Consider the following 15,126-nt stretch of genomic DNA (forward strand, 5'->3'; position numbering starts at 1 on the left):
GATGGGATTGGGAGGGAGACAAACCATAAGTGACTCTTAATCTCACAAAACAAACTGAGGGTTGATGGGGGGAGGGGGGTTGGGGGGGTGGGATTATGGACATTGGAGAGGGTATGTGCTATGGTGAGTGCTGTGAGGTGTGTAAACCTGGCGATTCACAGACCTGTACCCCTGGGGATAAAAACATATTATATGTTTATAAAAATAAAATTAAAAAAAAAATCTATAGTATATTCAAAATAGAAACTACAGTTATTAGAAGAATCAAAATAAAGGAATAATAAAAATTCAAGTAGAAATAAGCAATAGAAAAAGAAAAACAATACAGAAAATTAACAAAATCAGTTAGTCTTTTGAAATGATCAGTGAAATTAATAAACCCCTAGAATGAATATGAGTAAAGACACAATACCAATACTGTGTATGATTGATATTTACACTAAAAGTATTATGATGGACTATCATGAGCAACTTTATGGCATTAAATTCAACAACTTAGATTACATGGAAAATGTATTGGAAGACACAATTACTAAAATTGACCAGAAAAGAAACTGAAACTCTATAGAGCCCTCTTTCCAAGAAAGTGATTAAATTTGTAATTAAACAATCTCCCATCCAAAAAAAAAAAAAAATCCTTTAGGCCCAGATGGCATCACCAGTAAATCCTAATAGATATTTAAATAAAAACTAATACAAGTCCTACACAAAATCTTTCAGGAAACAGAAGAGAAAGGAAGTTGCCACCATATTCAGTTACTTTATAAGGTTAATATTACTCATTATCACAATTAGATAAGAACATTATAAGAAAAAAATTTATAAACCTTCAAAAAAATATTCAAAAATACTTTTAAAATATTAGTAAATCAAATCCTACCATATATAAACATTGTATACTACAATCAAGTTAAATATATTCAAGGAATTCAAGGGAAGTTTAATTTAGGATACTCTTATCAATATAATTCACTACTGTAACAGTTTAAGACAAAAAATCATATGATTGTTTTACTAAATGGAGAAATGGCACCTGACAAAAACAAAACAATCTCTGAATAAAAATCTCTCAGCAAATTGAGAAGAAAACTTAATCTGATAAGAACCATGATTAATAAAAAATTACATCTTTTTTAACAGTGTAATAGTAAATATTTTCCCTCTAACATGACATAAAAAGAAAAGATATTTAATCTAGCCACATCACCTGATCATGGCTTAAGAGTTAATATCCAGGGGCGCCTGGGTGGCTCAGTAAGTTAAGCCTCTGCCTTCGGTTCAGGTCATGATCTCAGGGTCCTGGGATTGAGCCCTGCATCGGGCTCTCTGCTCAGCAGGGAGCCTGCTTCCCCTTCTCTCTCTGCCTGCTGCTCTACCTACTTGTGATCTTTCTTTCTGTCAAATAAATAAATAAAGTCTTAAAAAAAAAAAGTTAATATCCAATGCAAAAGAAAAAAACAACAAACAGATATGAAAGGAGGGAAAGTATCATTATTCACAGTTGAAAGGATTATGTATATAAAAAATCTTAAGAAACCTACCCAAAAAACATACAAAAACAAAAAACTACTAAAACTAATGTTGCAGGTTACAGAATTAATAGACATACAGCACTCATGTTTTTATTATACTAACAATGAACTATTTATTTGACAGAAAGTGAGAGCACACAAGCAAGGGGAGTGGTAAGCAGAGGAAGAGGGGAAAGCAGGCTTCCTGGTGAGCAGAGAGCCCAATGTGGGGCTGGATCTGATCCTGGGATTATGGGATCATGACCTGAACCAAAGGCAGAAACTTAACGCTTAACCGACTGAGTGACCCAGGTGCCCCTAACAATGAACATTTAAAAACAAATTTTTTAAATAATATTTAAAATAGCACCAAAAATGCTTAGTTTAGATGTTTAGATTTAACAAAATTAAATACAAAACTTATATACTAATAATATAAAATGTTGCTAAGAACAATTGGATAAATAGAGATATATATCATTTTCATGGATCACAAGACCAAATATTGTTAAGATACCAAGACTGATCTATAGATTCAACATAATCCCAATAAAAATTCTAACATATTTTGTACTAGAAAAAGATGAGAAGATTTTTTTAATGTATTAGGAAAAGCAAAAAACAAAAGATAATTAAAACTACCTTGAAAAACAGCAAAGTTAGAAGATCTCACCTTTGAATTCAGAACTTCAAATAAACCTACAATAATTAAGATGGTGTGGTAGTGATGAGAGCATAGACAAATAAATCAATGAAAAAGAACAGAGTGTTCAAAAATGTGCTCCATGCATAAGTCAAATGGTTTTTGACAAAGACACAAGAGAAATTCAAGCAAAAAAGGAAAATCTCTTCTAATAAGGGTGTAGGAACAACTCAACATCCATATGAGAAAAAAAAAATACAGAATACAAAGTATGCAGCCAAAACAGAAAGGGAATAGAATAACAGAGGTATGTCAAGCAACTCATTATTAAAGACATGTATTAATTTCTGCATTTTGTGTTTTTAAGGTTTAATGCTATTTGTCACCTTTTTAAATTTGTAATATTTTATTATATTCTCTCATTCTGAACAAATATCTCTTTCATAACAAATTTTGTGTTTTTAATTTTCTTTTTTTTTTTTTTGGTAAGGCCCTTTTCACCTAATTGAACAAGCTGCAGATCCCACAAACCTGATCTAACCCTGGTCCCAAGTTTGCCAGGTACCCAACTTCCAATCACACAATCCAAATTGGTGCATTTTGCTAGGAACACAAAGTCAGGCCTATTCACAAAATCCTATTAGCTTCTTTATTAATTAAGAAACTCACTACTGTGAAATATTTCTCTTTCACAAAGTGTGAGTCACAGCAGGATTTCCCTTCATCTAATTTCACCTTTTTTAAATTTGAAGTGTTTTTCTATGGAAGAAATGCATAATCATTAAATTGGATAATTTAAACAAGAAATTACTTTAGCACTTGATTCTGGTATTTCAACAAAAGAAAGAGTAATGATAAAGATTTTTTATGGAAGAGATTACCTTTTTTGGGAGGACTATTTTATCAATATTTCTATTTAAAAAATGGGACTCTGAAGCAATGAATACAGATATAAGAACTCAATAACCTGAAGTAATAGTTTGCATTTGAAATTTTATCTAATGCGGATATTGCACTTATAGAAGAGAGATTTCTTCCTACCCTAAATATCTTTATGAAAAATATCAGGACCCCAAGCACGATGTTTACCTATAAAATGTCTCCTATAAGATGTTCTGATGAATAGAAATATTGGGGCACAGGGCAGGGAAAGAAAACCTATTTCTCCAAATTTATTAAATTGGGTCTGTTTTGTTAAATTCCAATGTCAAATACTAGTATGGAAGGAATATATATTGTTACAAGTAATCAGGTAATCACTACACTTATGAACAAAATAAATTCAGTAGTGAAATGTCAGGTTGTTGAATGTGTTTTGCTTTGTTTAAAATGTACCTTCTGTTTGTTTATAGGAAAGTAATTTAAAACAAAAAAAAATTTATAAGATCAACAGAGAGAACAAACTGATATTTGGCAGAGGAAAGGGGGCTGGGCCAATTTGGTGAAGGAGAGCAGGAGATACAGGCTTCCAGCTACAGAGTGAATATGTCATAGGAATAAAATGTACAGCATAGGTAATATGGTAAATGATACTGTAATAGCATTGTATGGTGACAGGTGGTAGCTACACTTGTGGTGAGCACAGTAAAATGAGATGTTGAACCACTATGTCGTACACCTGAAACTCATATAACATTGTGTGTCAACTATACTCAAATAAAAAAACTAAAATAAAAATTATAAGTTATAAATCTTCAGAGTTGAATTTAAACTATAAAATGTAATATAGACTAGGATCAACAAAATGTCTATATTGTATACCTTTATTTAACATACACTACCGGGTGCATCAGTGTCTCCAAATAACTGAAACTCAATAAAATATTCGTTGAATGAATGAGTTGTTAAAAACCATCTAGCAAACACTAACATTTATATCCTTAGTCTATTTGTCATAGCCTCCTCCAACTTGAACATGCAGAGAGTAAGACCATCCTTACCATCTGCTACACTTTGCAATGTTTTCTGAAACTTGAAGTGATAGGATAGTGAAAAGACAACTACCATTCTTACTGTAAAAACACCACTTTTTGGGGTGCCTCAGTGGCTCAGTCTGTCTAGCACTGGACTCCTGATTTTCACTCAAGTCATTATCGCACGTCGTGAGATGGAATCCCATGTTGGACTCCGCCCTCAGTGCAGTCTGCTTCAGATTCTTTCCCCCTCTGCCCCTCCTTCTTGTAGCAATCCCTCTAATATAAATAAATTTTTTTAAATCTAACTTGGAACTTTTAAAGCTAAACATGATTGAAAAGTATTTTTTGGTCATTTTTATCAGCTGAAAAAAATGAGGAAAAAATTATTCTATCACATTTTAAAATATATACATAAGAGTTTTTATTTCTATACTGCTTATAATTTGAAAACACTAGAGATAAGTTTTATGTCCTTCAGTTAGTCTCCAGTTACATTTTGATATAAGCAATACAGTGGAACATCTGTAGCCATTAAAGAATATGGTAGACCTCTGCTTCCAGCCAAGAAGTTGTGAGTGACCAGATTTACCCTACCTGAAATGTCTGAAAAAAACTAACCAAATAAACGAATTAGAGGCTTTCAAAATATCAGACATTATGGGGCACCTGAGTGGCTCATTCAGTTAAGCATTTGACTCTTGATCTTAGCTCAGGTCGGATCTTTGTGCGTTGGAGTCCCACAACCAGCATGGAGCTTATTTAAAAAAAAAAAAAAAATCAGACATTAGGCAATGAAGACAATGAGATGAGCTTTGTGATTATTCCAGCTTACTGCCAGGTGTAAGCTTGCATGCAGCAACCTGGGGAGAGAAAACCCAGCAGTGCTTGGCAGGGTCCCTAACATGAGACAGAGCTGAGACTCTAGAAAACCAAGGAAAAGAGAATTTGCAGATCAGAATAATGGGAAAATGAGAAAGAGCCCCGAAGATATGCCAAGGATCAAGTATTCATGTAACTACTGATCAGTGCATGAGTGTGAGGAAACTACCTAACACTGTGAGGAGGAGGCGATCATCTGAAATGATTTCAGCAAACAGTGCTTGGAGCTCCCACGGGGCTGGGAATAATGCCTCTTCCCAACAGCCGGAGTAGAAATCTCATAATGACAGAGCGTGTAGCACTAACAAATGACTCCCTTCTGTGGTGTGGCGAAATTAATTCTAGACTACATGTACCTACAGTCCCACCTAGCAAAGCTTAAAGCAAGACCCAAAGACATCAACCTATTTACAAATACTTGTATTTAAGAATATTTTCAGAAATACAAAATACTCAAAAAGGTAAATTTCACAAAACCTGGCATCCAATAAAAAATTACCAGGCATGTAAGCAAACTATTAATTTGACATTTAACTTATACACATAAATGGCCTTAAAGAAATTAGGACTGTCTCATAAATGTTTTAACTCTTTCTTCTTATCCTTATTTGTATTTCACCAAGAATAATTTTTTTATTACAAGATTTGTAGCAATGAAAGGAATATTTGCTTTTGCAAAGGTTATTATTTAATATTACAGTTTAGACTTACAGTCTTGGCTACTCCAAGATATATGTATATATCTTGAATGCATCTTATATATCTTATACACATATAAATACACATATAGTCTTTATACTAAAGAAACACTCTAAACATCAGATAAGTTAAAACAAAAGTAAAAACAATCATAAAACAAACCTGCTTTGAAATAGTTTTTCATCTCAACTAGTACTAAATTAAAAACTTGGTCAAATATTTAGCCCCTAGTATACATACAGATGGATTCTCTGTGTGAGTGAAATCTGAATAAACAGAACAAAATAGCTAAAACAGCCAAAGTGGCAAATTTAAGGCTCAGAAATCTGGCTGCCTCTAGGGTATAATTGCATTTCTTTCCAGGGAACCTCACACCTTGAATTAATGAGAACATTTAGATATATTTTTACCTTTATCTCCATTTGATATGTAACAGACCAAAAAAGAAAGTACTACAAAAAAATGGTTCTATGAGTCTTTACCACAAACAATCCCAGGTTGACCTTTTTAGTATACAGATCAACTTAAGGACACAGCAGGTTCCTTATATATGTAAAGAGACAACACTTAAAATGGTTTACAGTCTGACAATGTTATATAATTCTACTAAATTAATAATAAGTTTTAAATGCTGAAACACCCTATACAAAATAAAAGAAACCTATAATTCCTGCCTAGACAGGCTGTTAAAGAAATTATTTTCCATTTAGGATAACTCAGCAACTTAGTCGATTGCCAACTGAACCAATGAATTTTAACAAATAGATTTCGTTCTGGAAGTTCATTTACAAATCTTATGGCTTGGAAACTGAAATACATTATTTTCTCAGCTTAAAAACAACGCTAGATTTAGTTTCTAGGCAGGCCACGAAGGCCGAGTTAGTGCCCAATTTAATACATGCAGCATATTCTATGATTACTAAGGAATAGAAACACTTTTTTTCAATATTGATTTTCTGAAAGAGTTCTGACTTGGAACTTGAAAAATGCATCATCCCCTTTTCCAGTGGCACCTAGGACTTCCAACTTCTTATATATTCCTCTTCCTAATACTAAGTAGAATTAACACATAAAACTATAAATTGCCTTTATCTTGTTGGTTGCCTTTATCTCCCAGTAGAATGAATGTAAGCTTCAAAGGGCAGAAAGAACACTAAAGAGGCAGTTCTCAAGAGAAGGTGAGGACAAGGGGTAACTGTATAGAATCAACATCAGTTTGAGAGTTTGAGTGGGAAATGATGGTACAAAAGATTATGAGGTAAATGAAATACAATTAGAAACTCCAGAACTGGAAAGCTATATAGAAGCCACAGTTCAAATATAAGGTAATGGCTTCAAATTGGATTAAACAGGCTTTAAGAAACAGAATATAAAATAGACAAAAGATTAAGAAGCTGAAAGATAACAAGGAAACAGTACTGAAGACATATGTTTGTTCTCCCAACTAGAAAAAAAAGGCAACCAGAAACTCCAGGAGATAAAAACTGTGTGCGAAGATTGCTTTCCAAATATCACGGCAACCAAAATGTGGCACAGTTTTTAGCAGCTGGTAGTATTCAAACGGGAAGAATACATTTGAAGTTGATAGTAGACTGAGGGATCTACCTTTGGAATTCAAGAGAACAGGATATAAGAAGCAAATTAATTTTCTCTTTACTGAATAATATTGGCATAGCTATAAGCACATTTTATATTAGTTGTCAGCTTTTAGAATTAACCTACAGACAAAATACCATGTCTAAAAAAATAAAAAGAATCTGAATGTTAGTCAACCTTCAATGACATAAAAGTAAACGTGTATCTGACAATAGTTGGGAAATAGGAATGGGGAAATTAGGTGGCCAAAAGAACAGGAGGACAAGTAGTATAAATAATACTATATAGTTAGAAACTTCCTCAAGAAAAGAAACTAAAAAATGATGGTATAACTGCATTGGGATATTGGTTGATAGAAAATGATACATATGAGTTAATCCTCTTCTACCATAACAGGAAAGAAACAATGTTTTTTCTAGAATTGATCAATGAAGAGAAAGCAGTATAAGCATCCTGTTTCAAGATACTAGAGGACCCCAAAGAGAAGACAATTAAAAGAGGTTGCCCTGCTGAGCAGCATGGATGCAGAGATAGCTGTATTTTATTATAGACGTTTAACCATTTGTGGGCAATATCTTGATTTTTACAAATATTTTAAAAGATAAAAAGGAGATAAATAGAGCACAAATACCCTCAATAGCATGTGGGAGAGGCCCAGTATGAGTTCTGAGCAGGACTGTATGAGCCAAACTATAGTATGGAATTCCAGAAAATCATATCCTTCAGAAATATGCAAAAATCATAGAATCAGGGAGAGGTGAAAGCCCTTTGCTTGTTTTCTGTCCAATCCTACTCAGAGAATCCAGCCCGACTGATGATTTGAGCACCTTTTTAGAGGCATCTACCTACCAACTGGGACCTACACACCTCCTCAAACTCCAAAGCCACCAACAGTTAGTCTAATATCTCAAAAACAGCCTCTCCCAGTCCCCACCATAAAAGCATTCTTTCTAGTAAACTGCTAGTAAACTGCTTCTCTGTCAGAGTAATCCCTGCAGTTCTCTAGGGACTTTTATCTATGAAAATCACCTTTGCTGCAGAAATGAAATCTATGTGCATTATCTAGTTTTTCTAAAATTACTCTACTTATGGATTTTACAGATATCATTCTTTTAAAAAAATAAACTGTATGTATATCAGAAAACTAGAAATTTTAGAAGAGAAAAAAAAATCAGGATAAAGGATAATGTGTTGACATTTTAGATAGCATGCCCAGGGACTTTATTGTAAAAATTGAATGGGGGCTCCTAGGCAGCTCAGTGGGTTAAGTGTCTAACCCTTGATTTTTGTCTCAGGTCATGATCTCAAGGTTATGAGATGGAACCTCATGTACAGCCTGTGTCAAGCCCTGTGCCTGGCTACTTATTGGGCTTCCTGCTGGATGTGGAGCCTGCTTAAGATTCTCTCTCCCCCTCTATCTGCCTCCCCCACCAAAAAAAGACTGAAGGAATTGAAGCAGTTGGGCATGCAGAGTTTGCAAAGAAAGGGAATAACAGGCCAAAAACCTGAGACTCTGAGGTATGGTGAGATCTGGTGGTCTCAGTAATGCTGGAGTAGAGCTGTGGGAATGGGCCATATTTAGAGATTAGCTGTGAGATAATTTGGGGATGGTGGGAATGGAAAACCAGAAAAGATCACAGAAAGTCTTGCTGGGCATAGTTAAGACTTTGGGTTTGTTCTTTTTTAAGACTTTTTTTACATTTATTTATTTGAGATACAGAAAGAAAGAGAGCACAAGCAGCGAGGAGGAGCAGAGGGAGAGGGAGGGGGAGAAGCAGATCCCGTGCTGAGCAGGGAGCTGATTCGGGGCTCAGTCCCAGGACCCTGAGATCATGACCTGAGCTGAAGGCAGAGGTTTAATTGATGGAGCCACCCAGGTGCCCCAAGACTTTGGGTTTTTCTCCAAAGAAAGGGAAAACATTGGAGATTTTTGAGCAGTAGAATGACATGAATGTGGTCCCAAGGTCTACTGGGTTGACACTATCTGAAAGTGTGCAAAAGCAGAAAGAGGGAAACCAGCACTGGTGATGAGAAATGGGTAAATTCTGGTTTTACTCTGAAGGTAGAGCTGAGAGGGGAGAACATTAGGAGTCAAGCAATAAATCAAAAACTTCACAATAAAAACTGGACGAATAGAACTTCCATTTACTGAGATATGGAAGACACAAGGAGAAAAAGGCCTTGGAGGGGGCATATCAGATGTTCAGAAATACTGACTAGAATAATTATTTGTAGGTAAAAAGAGATTATATTTTCACCATAAGAAAAATCTGGATGAATCAAAATGTTCTCTTTTTTTGGTAAATGAAAACATGCCCATTTTGAGATTTCTAATGTTATTAGTAGTATCAGTTTTTAGAGTGGTTTACTAGGCCCATCTCTGGAGAGCTCCTCTCCTGTCCCGAATATGTATTGTAGAAGAATCTACCTGTAATATAGCAATTAGGCATGCAAATAAGCAGCTCATTTATTTTGGTCATGGGAAAATATCATTAATCAAATTTATGAATGCAATGAAATCACTTCTTCCATGTTTATTAAAAGTCATTATGAAAATGTTATCTCTGGGCTCAGCTGACAGTTTTAAACTTAATGTGGCTTTTAATCAATGGCAACAAAATCAATTATGTCACCACCAGGCACCTTAAGGAAGGTAAATTACTACCAATCAAAAAGTGTTTTCCCTTAAATTTATATTATCAGAGATACCCATTTTTTAAAAAAGTAAACTAGAACATAAAAGAAGGAACTATAACCACGTTTACCTGGAGGTCATGTTGGGTAGTAGAAAGGGCCCTCATGGGAGAAAAAAAAGCAGTTTGATTTCTATGGTCGGCTACATACTAGCAGTGTGATCCTTTAATAAGTCACCTGATATTACTGAGCAGTAGATATCCATTCTTTACCATGCCTTCTTATAGCTTTACTATATAATATAATTGTAACATGGTGTTAATCCTATAAATTACACTTAAATGTTTTTATAGATACAGGAAATTATTTGCATTTTTCTCAAAGAATCCATTTATTTACTAACTAAAACATTATTGGTTGCTTAGTGCCAAACTTTGAAAAGATCTTCATTTGCATGGGAAATTCATTTATGTGGTCAAGACAAAGACTAGATGGGTGAATGGACAGATAGGTGAATCAAGAAATGATACTGTGGAATAAAACTGCCTTATAAATTTTAAAATGCTATTCCAATGTTGATTTTGAGTATTCAAGTGAAGTATCCACCTGCCTTTATAAAGTATGTTTATACTTTATAAAAGTATAAACTTTTATACTCCACAATAATGGAAGATAATAGATTTTAGATTTTAAAGGAGTCTTGATAATTCATTAGTTAAATTAACCTTGGGTACAATGCCATCTTATAAGGAAAATTAGTGTGTTTTTTAATTCCCCATCCCAAAATATATCCAGCCGTAGTACTTAGTACTTTCCATTAGAGGATAAACAATATTATGAAATAACAACATTAAGATTCTCCAGCTATAGGGGCATCTGGGTGGCTCAGTCCTTAAGCATCTGCCTTTGGCTCTGGTCATGATCCTGGGGTCCTGGGATCAAGTCCCACATCAGGCTCTCTGCTCGGTGGGGAGCCTGCTTCTCCCACTCCTACTCTCCCTGCTTGTGTTCCCTCTCCCTCTCCCTCTCCCTCTCTCTCTCTGTGTCTCTGTCAAATAAATAAATAAATCTTAAAAAAAAAAAAGATTCCCCAACTATAAAAAAGAAATAAAGATATGCCCTAATCTCAATATAACCCTCATTAAAATTTCTTAAAAAACAATGAGTCAATAAACAAATTGAAATTCTCTTATAAATCATAGTCAAAAAAAAGTAAATCTTCCTCCCCTTAAGAGTTAAAATCACTAAGAAATTAACAGTCCAAAATTAATCCTCACCAATTTCTTATTCCACTCGGTCTCAACAGAGTGAATTCCTGACGCTGGGGAAAAGCAGCTTTCAGCAGCTCCAGCCTTGGTAATTCTTTTGAAAACTCAAGAATGAATACATTTATCACGAAGTCTCTTACAAGATGTACTTTTAAAAAGGTCTAAAAATAGGCTATATAAGATTATCACCGCATTTGCCCATATCCATGAAATTCAGAAGAAAAAAAAAAACACATTACCCAGCTTCTAAACGTTATCACGAACAAAATTACACATCCAAATTTAGGATTCAATAATACCAAACATCACAGTAAAGCCTCAGTGGGTATATGAGGGAAGGAAAGTAAATAAAGAGAATCTTGGTGTTGGTTGGCCTGGCCAAGATGTCACTCAGTCTGTTAGAGATGCTCAAGAACCCACAACCTTCAAGAATGAACTCAATTCCACCAAATGGGTAATGATAGTAGAAGTTTATCAAGGGGGGGTGGGGGGGAATCATCCACTCCATCCCCATCCTCAAGTTGTTTTTATCTATATGTTTATTTTTGCAATGTTTGGAAAACTGCAATAGTGGCAGGCTCAGACATTTTAGGTGCTTTTCTTTCCCATTCAATATTTTCAAACCTTAATTTTCGTTTCTCCTTTGAGTTTTACATTTCTCGAACCCCAGTGTCAGCACTGCTAAATGACTTGTAATGGATATTTTCATCCCTCTGTCTCATTTACTATTTCTACTGCCTCTTCTTATAGGACACTTAGGTTTTAAGTCTGCCTGTTAAGACAGGGTTCTTCTTCCCCAAAGTTGATTCGAATGAATAATCATCATCACAGACTTTTTATTAGTTTACTATTAATATTCATGCCCTGTTCTTTGTAATCAAGGGAGAACCAAAAGAGCTTCTCAAAACACTATCATTTATCTCACACCTATTAAGAGTGGCTAGCATCAAGAAGGTAAGCAATAACAAGTGTTGGGGAGAATGTGGAGAAAAGGGAACACTCATACACTGTTAATGGAAAGCAAGTGGGTACAGCCACAATGGAAGACAGTTTTCTCAAAAAATTAAAAATAGAATTGCCATTAATCCAGCAATTCTACTGCTGGGTATTTATTCAAAGAAAATGAAAACACTAATTCAAAAAAATATCTGTACCCCTATGTTCACTGCAGCATTATTTACAACAGTCAAAATATGGAAACAATCTAAGTGTCCATAGGTGGGTGAGTGGGTAAAGAAGATAGATAGATACATATAATACAGATATAACTAGATATATAGAAATAATAGAACACTGTTCATCCATTAGAAAGAATGGAATCTTGCCATTTATGACAACAAAGGTGAACCTTGAGGACATTATGCTAAGTGAAATAAATCAGACAGACAAAGAAAAATATTATATGATCTCACTTATATGCAGAATCTAAAAAACAAAACAACCAACCAAGCTCACAGATACAGAGGACAGCAGGCTGTTGGTTATTAGAGGAGACGGAATTGGTAGGCTGAGCTAAATGGGTGAAGGGGGGTCAAAATAAAGAAAGTCATGGGTATATAATGTACAGCACTGTAACTACATGCTAATAATACTGTATTGCATTTTGGAAAGTTGCTAAGATGGTAGATCTTAGAAGTCCTCATGATAAGAAAAAAAATGTTAACTATATATTTTAAGATGGATGGCAACTGGACTTAATATGGTGATCATTTTGCAGTGTATACAAATATCAAATACTTACATTGTACACCTGAAAGTAATGTTAATTGTCAATTATATTAAAATTAAATTTAAAAAATTTTAAAAATTAAAAAGAACTGTCATTCCTAGCATTTCCCTCTGCAATTGCCCAAAGTCTCATCTGACCTTCTAACAGTTCAATTTTTTTCAATAAACCTTTTTATTCCGGAAGAATTTCAGATTTAAAGAAAAGTTGCAAAAATAGTACAGAGTTTCCATATACTCACACCCAGTCTCCCCTATTATTAACCTCTTATATTAGTATGGTACATTTGTAAAAAATATTAATGCTTTATTCAAATGTCTTTAGTTTTTACCTAATGTCATTTTTCTGTTTCATGCTCCCATTCAGAATACTATTTTACATTTAGTCTTATGTGTCCTGAGGCTTCCCTTGCCTGTGACAGTTTCTGACTTTCCTTGTTTTGGATAACCTTGACTATTTAAAGGAGTACTGATAATAATTCAATTGTTTAAGCTGGTTTTTTTATCTTTTTGATGGACTAGTAGTGTTTTCTGAGTTTAAGAGTCTTTTCCCACTTGCTCTTTTTGTGTTTTTTCATCAAAAAGCTTGTTTTTCTAATATATTTCTCTAGGTTTTATTTTCTGGAGCTTCCCATAATGAGGGAGATAAAGTCAGTGAGTCTCGGGCTCTCCAAAGCTTTTTGTCCATTTCCTCTTCTTTTGTTTCCCTAACCCTAGAGCATCTCTCTTTAGACTGAAATATACACAAAGTCCCATTTATTGTTCTATCTCATCTTTGTTGTGCCTTCCTGTAGAATATAAATTCCATAGATTTCTCAAGCATGTTCTGACTGCTCCCTTGCAGTTACTCATCTACTATAAGTTGGAATATTTTGCACTAATCTCCCTAATTTCTCCTCCCAAGTGTGCCTAATTTCCTTGTAACCAAATGGTACAGTCTTCCTAATCTTCCAGGTATTTTTACTCAGTTATTCTTAGAAGTGATTCTCTCTGTTCTTCTTTAAGAAGGAATCTTCTTTAGAGCAATTAGGCTTAGGTTCAGCACTTTTTCCTTTATATCTGTCTTTCCTGGCCTTTGAGATCTCATTTTCCTCTTCCTATTCATTTAGTCTGACAGCTAACATATCAACTTTTCTAATAAGCAACTCCCTTTCTGCAGCTTACTTAGCGAATCTTCCTTCATTTTAAATGATTCCAGTTGCTTTTTAATTGCCTGGAAAAAAGACTTGATTTTCAGAGTTAAGAGATTCAACTCCTTTTAACTGCCTTCTTACACTGTGGTTTTACAACAACTTAACTCTGAGCTATATCTTTATCTTATCCCAAGAGGATAACATATTCTGTGCATAAAAAGGGCTTCCATCCATTCTTAGTTATTCATTCATAGAAATCTACCACACTTCTCTGGGAAAACCCATAATTTGGGTCTGTGAAATTGGGATCTACAGTGAAAGTTTATTCAGTTAACAAAACTCAAGCCGAATGATACCACATAACTTACTCTTTGCCAATTTTTCTTTCGTGGCCTTGAAGACAGGTGATGTGACATAAAAGTGAAGAGAAGAGGAGTTAAGTGGGGCTAGCACTGCCTACACTGTCCCTTAACAAAGAAAGAACCATAAAACATGCAAAACTCAACTGCCTTGCCCATTAAAAGCAATAAATACTGTTAGTCCTTCCAAGGTCAAAGAGGACTAATGTCAACTCAGCTTCACCTGAAATACTAGGCCACACTGTGCCTATGAATTTCAAGGTCTTAACAATCACAGTCTTACCTAACACACCTCCGCATCCTAGGAATGAGGAGTTCACCTGTGTAGCTAGAGTTCGTCTAAGACACAGGCACTTGCAATCTTGCCCAAATAAAAACTGTCACTTTCTTGGGACGAAGTTATTATATGCTTCAGTGACCCATCAAAGTCAAAATCCCACCTGGCCAATTTACTAAAGCCTGAGGCCCAACACCACCCGCCCAGGGTGAATGAACTAAAAACCAATAATAAAATTGTAAAAAGCAGCCATATGGCATGCTATAGAGAGTTACCCCCTACTGAAGTAAAAAAACCATGACTCCCACGTCTACTCATGCCTGGTAAGCCAAAGCTCAGAGCCACCCCTTAGATCGTTTAGGGTATTGTTTTTGAAAGAGGCCTCTATCTCCAGAACCCTTCTCAACTTCTTCTCCTTACCTACTGCCAAAGTACTTACTCAACTGTACAAGACTCAGGCATTTGCACATTTCTTTTTTTTTTTTT

Source organism: Enhydra lutris, unplaced genomic scaffold (assembly GCF_002288905.1).
Source record: "Enhydra lutris kenyoni isolate GAN:26980312 unplaced genomic scaffold, ASM228890v2 scaffoldscaffold40, whole genome shotgun sequence".
In the NCBI taxonomy this organism is placed as follows: Eukaryota; Metazoa; Chordata; class Mammalia; order Carnivora; family Mustelidae; genus Enhydra; species Enhydra lutris.